The sequence below is a fragment of the Erinaceus europaeus genome, chromosome 19 (genome assembly GCF_950295315.1).
Source record: "Erinaceus europaeus chromosome 19, mEriEur2.1, whole genome shotgun sequence".
In the NCBI taxonomy this organism is placed as follows: Eukaryota; Metazoa; Chordata; class Mammalia; order Eulipotyphla; family Erinaceidae; genus Erinaceus; species Erinaceus europaeus.
In genome coordinates this window covers 61995396-62004232 of record NC_080180.1, presented here as the reverse complement: position 1 = coordinate 62004232, position 8837 = coordinate 61995396, and the positions used below count along the sequence as shown (strand labels likewise).

The following is an 8837-nucleotide window of genomic DNA, read 5'->3' as shown; positions in this document are numbered from 1 at the left end:
CTAGGGGTGACAATGGGAAGGCTGAAGGCAAATGTTCAGAGGAACAGTCCTGAGAAGACTTGCCTGAGAAGAAGTGGGGCAGATAAGAGTCAGAATTGGGACTATATTCTTTGAAAATGTTCTGAAAAGAGATAAATGGATAGTAATCTTTTCATGAAGTTTCAGAGTTCCAGAATATTGCCACAAAATATTGCCTGAGGGGAAAAGGTTAAATTTTCCAGATGCCTCCACATCAAATATGGAGGCAAGGAGGCAAAGGTTTCAACAATAATTGCTAACTGCCCTTTTCTCTCCAGAGGAGACAATCTGTATTCTTTAGACATTTCCTGTCCCACTCTAAAGGCTAAATTCATTAACTACTACCCGTTTTCTTTTTAACAAAAGACTAGGAATATGCATAGTATTTTGTTAGCATTTCCTTCAAAATGCTTCTGCTTATATAAGATGTAGTGTTCACAAAAAAAAAAAAAAAAAAGACAGGTAGCATTGGCAGGCAACATACTTTTGCCTGTGCTTTTCAAGCCAGACTGGTGTGTCATATTGGAAACCAGACAACAATAACACAAATGATAAGTTTGAGTTCTCTTAGAATGCTTTGAAGTATCTAATTTGAATAAATATTGTGACTGCAAACAAAGAAAAGGAGACAAATGGTGGACTGTATCTTTCATAACTTTTTATGTCCTAAATATTAAATAAAAAATCTGTGACATCCTCCCACGCACCCCCAACTCTTTCTATCTCTCCTAACTTGGCAGCCAAGATGAGAAGGTGGGGTGTGTAGTTCACCTTTGTGTGAGTTTTCCATTTTAGGGACATATAGCTGATAGGTGTGATAATGAAATGATCCTTTGTATTTGCCTCTGTTTAGATAGCTTCATGGCATGACAATCAGATAGACTCTGGACTGATCACAGAGCCAAAGACAGCCTGAAGCAAAATCTATGAGACATATCAACACTCCATTAAGGAGCAGAAAACAAGTAAAGAAAAGGTAGGTGTGGGGAAAAACAGTAACTATGGAAGACACAGATTACTAGTTCTATTTTCCTTCATCATAATGTATATGGATTTAGTCAACAATCTGATGGATTGAAAAAAGCTGAGGTGATAATGGTATGATTTGGGAAACTGTCAGAAAAAAAAGTCTATGGAGTCATCATCACTGATTTTCACTGAGGTGAGCCAGCTGCCATATTGTTAGAAGAGTTCCATGGAATAAGGTACTGTGGTCTCCAACCAGCAGCCATCGGAGGACCTCTAGCCAACAAGTCAGCCATCTTGGTTCATCCAATAAACCAAACAGGTCAGCCATCTTAGAAGCACAGGTCCCCTGCTCCCTGCAATTCTGAAGCCTACAGATTAGAGCAGATCTACTCTGCTCTTGAATTCTTAACCCACAGAAACTGTGAGGCAGTATCTGATGCTATATGTCTCTAAGTTAGGGAAAAGTTATTACATACAATATATTACGTACAACATATAATTCAGACAAATGTCAAGGTAATAATATAACCTAAAGAGATATGCTCTACTTTTTCACTCTAAACTATTTACACAAAAGAGTGTAAAAAAGATGTGTGTGTGTGTGTGCGTGTGTTTATGTTTATTTTTCTTCAGCTGCCTGACTGAATTCCTTCCCTCCAAGAAAGATTAGAAGAAAATCTTCCGGGAGTTGGGCAGTAGTGCAGTGGGTTAAATGCACATGGCGCAAAGAGCAAGGACCAGCATAACGATCGCGGTTCGAGCCCCGGACTCCCACCTGCAGGGGAGTCACTTCACAGGCAGTGTAGCAGGTCTGCCGGTGCCTATCTTTCTCTCCCCTTCTCTGTCTTCTTCTCCTCTCTTCATTTATCTCTGTCCTACCCAACAACAATGACAATAATAACTGCAGCAATAAAACAAGGGCAACAAAAGAGGATAAATAAATACACACCCTTCATTTATTAGTAATAACCTTTAGCTATTTAAATTTCCTTTTTGCTTTAATATTTACTGCTCATTTCTTTCTTTACATTTGTTAGTCTTTTCTTGCTGGGATGGGCTAGCTTCACAGGCAGTAGAGAGACGACCAGGGACTCATGGCTGATCTGGGAAGCAGGATCTCATTTATTAATCAGATACATCGCCTTTTATGCATCTCTTCACATTGTAAGTAATACAAGCGAACCTAATATAATGATCAAAACAGAAGGTCTTATAAGCAGAATTTAGAAGCATACCAACATTTCCCCCTTTCTTTTTAACTAATGGCCATAGTATCAGGAATGTAGGGTGAAGAGAAACCTATATTGTACAGGCATTTGCAAAAGAACTGGCAGAAGACATGGAGGAACAGGTAAGAGAGCAGCAAGAATCAGTGTGATGCCAAGGAGAGGCCTGAGGGGGGTGTTTCCTACCTCAAAGGGTAGTGCCTAGCAGGCAAAAGGGCGTTTCCTGCTTCTGGGGGCATCTCTTGCCGTTGGGGGTGCTTCATGCCTCAGAGGGCGTTTTCTGCCTCTATGGGCATCTCTTGCCTCTGGGGGCATTTCATGCCTCAAAGGGCATTTCCTGCCTCTGTGAGCAGGACCTAGTAAGGAGGAGGGGTTCCTGCCTCTGGGGCCAGGGCCTGCAGATGAGGGGATGTTACCTATGGAGTCCCAAGGCATATGGCTGCAAAGTCTATGGACTGCTGCTGTCAGTCTTTAAGAAACCCAGCAGCGTAAAGGGAAGCTGCTGTAAAGTTGTATAAAGTGTCCAAGAGGTGTACCAGTAAATCCTATAGAAGTGTCAGTTTAAAGCAGATGACCACAGAAGAAATGCCAGGGGGTGAAATGCTGCACGTCTCTTTTGATGGGAAAGGCTAAACACTGTAATTCCGCTTTTCTGTAGAGAGTGAGCTTTGGAGTCTGTGAATCAGTTTCTTCAGGCCGTGCCAGGTCACATCATTGGTTTTGGAGGGGGTGCGTTGTAGTCATGCCATCTTGTGGTTGATGTCAGAGAACAGGGGTCCAAATGAATTTCCGGGGATTCCATTTGAGCAGATGCTTTTTCATGTGAAGACTTGACGGCTGAAATTCACTTACTTGTCAAACAAAACTTGTAGCAGATTAGAAGTTTACTACAATTGATAACTCCATTATAATTGGAAGTCCTTTTCTAGTATGATTTTAAGGCTGTTTAAACAGTTCAAACTCAATAAAATGTGGGAAGGTAAACAGAAGAACCATGGTTAGAAGCCTCAAGCATGAGAATCATTAGCATAACCATTGTGCTATCTACCCCACCCATACTCATACAGTTTTTAGGATTAAATGTTTTACATTAGTACCAAGACATAAAAAAAAATCAAAAGAGGAAAAAACAGTTTTTTGGATTGTTTCTGGATGACTCTAGAAATCATGGCTGTGTCCAGCATTTTTTTTAAGTCAATGTCATACAAAAATTCAGTCATTCAAATCACTCTCTTATGAAACACAACTGAAAGCAGACAGCAAACTTAAGATATTCAGAGATAACAATGAGGGGGGAATCGAGAGAAAAGCGCTAGGTAGTTTTTGTTTTTTTCACCTTGAACCAGATTATTTAGATCTCACCATGTAGTATCATGAGTCCCTAGAGGGTGTCCTAGTCCAAAAAGCTCCTCAAAATTCCATTTAGTGTGCTTCTGACGGTTCCTGCATGATTAAAAGTGTCTTCCCATCGAAGAAACAATCGAATCAGGAGGGTAGAACTAACCACGTGTCTCCATTCTTTGGGACTGCCAAGGCACTGGATAATGTTTTTCAAGTTAGAGTAGTCCTTCTCGGTGGGAAACATGCGAGAAGAAGTCCAGAAAGTCCCAGGGGAAATCTCCATGCATCTCCCAAGCTCTATGATCACGGTCATAAGAAACCAAAGTTCCTGGTCAGGGAACCAAAATGTGGCCCAGAGCAAAATGTTCCAGAGACAGAGAAACTGTCTCATGAAGGAAGAGTAGAGGCTTTGGGAAACCTCTTCATAAGTAGAAAGGCAGGCCGTGATGGATGGGTAGCCAAGCTTTACTTATCTGGTCTTCTTAGGTCTGCTGCTTGTGTGTCCCTGTTCCAGGCGCCATATGCTGGGCTTGGTTAGCTTCACGGGCGGTAGAGAGATGACCAGGGACTCATGGCTGATCTGGGAAGCAGTATCTTGTTTATTAATCAGATACATCGCCTTTTATGCATCTTTTCACATTGTAAGTAATACAAGCGAACCTAATGTGATGATCAAAACAGAAGGTCTTATAAGCAGAATTTAGAAGCATACCAACATTTTCTCAAATATTTAAAATTGAATGCTTGCTACTTCTGCTATAGATTAGGTTTGCTCTATACATAATCTTAGTGTGCTTTTCAGAGTTTAAAAATTGTGTATCTTCTTTTTCTTTTTTTATTATTATCTTTTATTTAATGGATAGAGATATCCAGAAATCAAGAGAGAAGGGGGTGACAGAGAGGGAGAAAGACAGAGAGACACCTGCAGTCCTGCTGTGTTCATTCTCAGGAATTAAATCAATAACATGAATAAAAAAAAGAGTTATCTCTAAGGGTATCAATAACAGTAAAAATAATACAAGCCATTGTGGACATTGGAAGATTTTCAAGGAACTAATTTTTTCAAATTTTGAAACTTAGCTAAAGAACACTGCCATGAATGTTTTTCTTGGAAAATGGAGACCACCAAAAGTGACCCAAGAAAGTAGGTCTTGAAAATGTCATGCACAACTTACTATTCTGGAGATAGTGTGTGGTAGTTGTTGCCCTGACGGTGTCACGGGAGAATTCTTCCCAAAGTTCAAGGAGCAGCTAACTCTGATTAAATTTCACTTGTTGAGAAAAAGGGGATTTTTCCCCCTACCTCTTCTATAATAGGTGCATCACATTTATATGAAACCCCTTTATAGTTACAAACACAACAAAGAAAATCCAATGACATTCAAACATTAAAATAAAAGCAGTGAAAAATACCTAACGGGACCTACCTGTTTACTTAAGAATAATAAAGCAACTGAAACTTAATCCTGGAATGTTCATGGAATCAAATACTAAGAGAACTATAAATATAAATCAACATATTTAGCAGATGTATGCAAAATTCAAAGATGAAAAAAAAATACTGCTTTCGCCTGTGTGAGGACCTAGGGTCTGACGCAGAGCATCATGGGTGAGAGCACATATCTATGTGAAAATAGCATATTTGTGCTAATGGAGGAAACATTCTATTTCAGATCAATAAGAAAGTGATTAGATTCGTGATAACTTCTTAGTATGAGTTTTTCTGGAGGTATTTGCTGGTGATACTGGGGAATAAATTCAGACACGAAAATTGGAAGGAGGACTTTTCAATTATTTATTTTAAAGTATTATTTATTTTTTAACATATATATATTTAATTTTTAGATAGAGACAGCCAGAAATCAAGAGGGAAGGGGGTGATAGCAGGAACGACAGAGACACTTGCAGCACTGCTTCACCACTTGCAAAGCTTTCCCCCTGTAGGTGGGGTTTAAGGGCTTTAACCTGGGTCCTTATGCATGGTAACATGTGCACTCAACCAACTGTGCTACCACCCGGCCCTGACTTTTCAGTTATCATTGTCTTCTTGGAATATCTGAAGGATCCGCTGGAAAAATAAAATCAGGCAAAGCTATTTTGAGATCAGGTACAGCCCTAATACAGAGGATTCAGTGGGTTTCTCATAAGGACAATAACTAGATACAAGAACGAACCAACAGTGAGATAGCTCAGTGTATGAGAGCACAGGCCTTGCATGTCTGAAGACCCAGTGGTCACAGGTTCAATTCCTTGCACCGTCATTAACCAAAATGTGTAGAATCAAGAAGAGGGTAGGGTGGAATTAAAGTTTCTTTTCATAAAAGGGGCTGATATTCAGGAAGTGACATCTGTATGAATTGTTGTCAATTTCTTTTTCTGTCCTCCCTGGGCTACATCACTCTGAACCAACTTGTTTTCAGATAGAGAGAGATTCATTCTGGTATCTGCCTTCTCTGTTTTTTTTTTCATAAAAATAGATCTTATTTTAAATCTTTTTTTAAAATTTTTATTTGTTACTGGATTTTGGTAGTGAGAAACAGGGGAGGCGGAGATAGAGAGGGAGAGAGAAGAGAGACACCACTAGCTCTGCATCACCACTTGTGAAGCTTTACCCCTGCAGGTGGGGACCAGGGGCTTGAACCCTTGCTCACTGTAGTGTGTGTGCACTTAACCAGGTGCATCATCCTATGGCCCTTAAAAATAAATCTTTAAAAAAATTTTTTTTGATATTTTAATTACTTATGGGAAAGATAGGAGGAGAGAGAAAGAACCAGACATCACTCTGGTATATGTGCTGCCAGGGATCAAACTCTGGACCTCATGCTTGAGAGTCCAGAGCTTTACCACTGCACCACCTCCCAGACCACTTAAAAATAAATCTTAAAAATAATTTGTATTGTAACAGAATCCAGGACATACAGAACACATCTAACAATTGGAATGTACATAGATCAATGACAAACAACTTTATTTATTTAAGAAAGAATAAAACATGAAGAAATATCCATTGAATCTCAAGTGAAGAAAAACACATGGCATTGAAAGACACACACATAAAAAACTACTTTAGAATAGGAGAGACACGTTTCCAGAAAATAACACAGAACATTCCAAGAATGTCAGTTCTCCCTTGAATTAGCCTATAAGAGTATTTTGAGTCTAGTAAAAATACCAACAGTATATTTTTAGAAACTAGACAAATTGATTCCAAATTTTTAATGGAATAAAAATAGAAATGTTCTAAAATAAACTTTTTAAAAAAGGATAGAAAAAGAAGGGATGGTCTCCCCAATCTATCAACTTACAGTAATTAAAACAGTATGATACTGTATAGTAAGATAATTTATGGTCTGTTTAGAAGAATAAGTGTTGGTATTTTTAGTGGTTATCTTATTTTTAACTGAAATGAGTCAATTGTTCAAAATCATGTCATTTATTTTAATGATTTTTTTGCCAATACGTTTTTAAATTAAAAACACATTTGAGCTCTATTTAGAAAAATACATATATTAAGTGGATTGAAGGAGGTCATTTGTCAGCTTTTTGCCTGAGCCAGAATCACATCACAGGAGCAAACTGTGAAGAATAAAGAAGTGGGTATGATGAAATTTAATTTTCTTTTCATAAAAGCGGCTGGTATTCAGAAAATGATATCTGGATGAGGGGCTGCTGTCGGGCTAGCACCGCGCACGAGAGAGGGAGAGATGACCCAGGAACCAAGCTTGTGGCAGCAGGACAACTCAAATCTTTATTCATCTGAGCTTCCTAGACTCGGGCAGTAGCACACCTGGTTAAGCTATGTGTCGCCAACCACAATGGCTGGTGTCAGCCTCTCAGTCTGCACGCCTGCCCTCCTCCAGCTCGGGACACGGAAGAGACAAGACAGAAACAGAAGTGGCTCGACAATACCATACATGGTTAGGAAAGGAGTGGAGAAAGGCAAAAATGGGCCGGGAATGGTATGGACCTCCCCAGCAACTGTTGCTAGGGGTTCAACTGGCAGGATTAGCAATCCCCTGCGGGGAATTAGGAAGGAGACCGTTAGTCATTTGTAAGACAAAGCAGAAGATTGATAAGTAAATAATAAAGGGAGGGGCCATAGGAGCAAGGAATGTATGGTGGAGCAGGCTTAAGTGCAGGATGTGTTTGTGAGGGAGGGAAGACTTACATGGCCACCAACCTTTTGAGGACACCCCCTTTTTGCTCAATCCCTCCATAGAGAGAGAGACTTACCAGGTGAACTCACCTCTCAGGTCAAGTTCTGCCAGGCTCCACCACATCCCCACAACCTCCCTGCAGGCTGCCATTTCTTTTTCTGTCCTCACTAGGCTTCCTCACTCTGAACTGATTTGTTTTCTGATAGATAGAGGGAGACAGACAGAAAGACAGAGAGGCAACAGGACCACAGCACACATGCTTCCTGCACTGTAGTGGGGACTGAGCTCAGACTCCAGTGATTAACAGGTTTTGAGGCTTGTTAGCAGAAAAGTAAAGCTGAAAAGCACCCAATCAAAATTAAGTTGTTCTATCATTAAAAAATAGACTAACCCGGTTCACTCTCTAAACTACCATTAAAACTATGAGCAGTGCGTGACAGCTTCTGAAATAGACTCCTTCCTTCTCTCCTGCCTTCCTCTCTTCTTTTGCTCAGCTCTGCTGTATGGTGGTTCTAGGATAACCTAGGATGTTGGAGCCTCAGGCAGGAAAATGTGGTTCCAGTTGGCCACACCCAAACTTGGATGTTCTTGTAGAATTTCAGAGAGTTAAAATCAAACTATTTTTAAGGCTTTCTGGGAACTATGCCTGTTATGGTTGGAAGAGTGGGGGCACAGAACATTGGTAATGGGTGTGGTATGAAACTATTTATTCTTTAATCTTATGTGCTTGTAAACCACTGTTAATCAGAAATCTTAAAATGGCTTGAAATTAAAAAAAATCAATGGAGATTTCCATGCATATTTAAAGAAACTATCGAATTTTGAGATTCTTATACAAAAGAAGAGACATTCTGCAAGTAATTTACATTACATGTTCTATACGGTTAATATATGGCATCTCTTTGCTTTTATCAGACTAGAAGTGTCTTGATAAGAATGATGAACAGGAGAAAGAAATAATGCTTTGCATTGCTTTGCCATTTGTTTACTGACTTGAATGTTTTCACAGAAGAGTTAGTGCTTCAAAGCACAAATCATTACTGTGACTCACTCATTAGGAGGGGAAGAATCATGCAAACACTTTGCAGAAGGGAGTGACACTGCTGTTCATTGTAGGTGCATTTCT

The 8837-nt window shown here is 39.7% G+C and overlaps 1 long non-coding RNA gene across 1 annotated transcript; it reads right to left on the bottom strand.

The window, feature by feature from the left end:
- Positions 1-2086: 2086 nt before the first annotated feature.
- Positions 2087-8405, bottom strand: LOC132534763 (uncharacterized). The gene is made up of 2 exons (XR_009546476.1): positions 7788-8405; positions 2087-4214 (listed from the first exon to the last, which is right to left on the bottom strand). It is a non-coding gene; the product is annotated as an uncharacterized LOC132534763 (long non-coding RNA).
- Between the last annotated feature and the right edge of the window lie 432 nt (positions 8406-8837).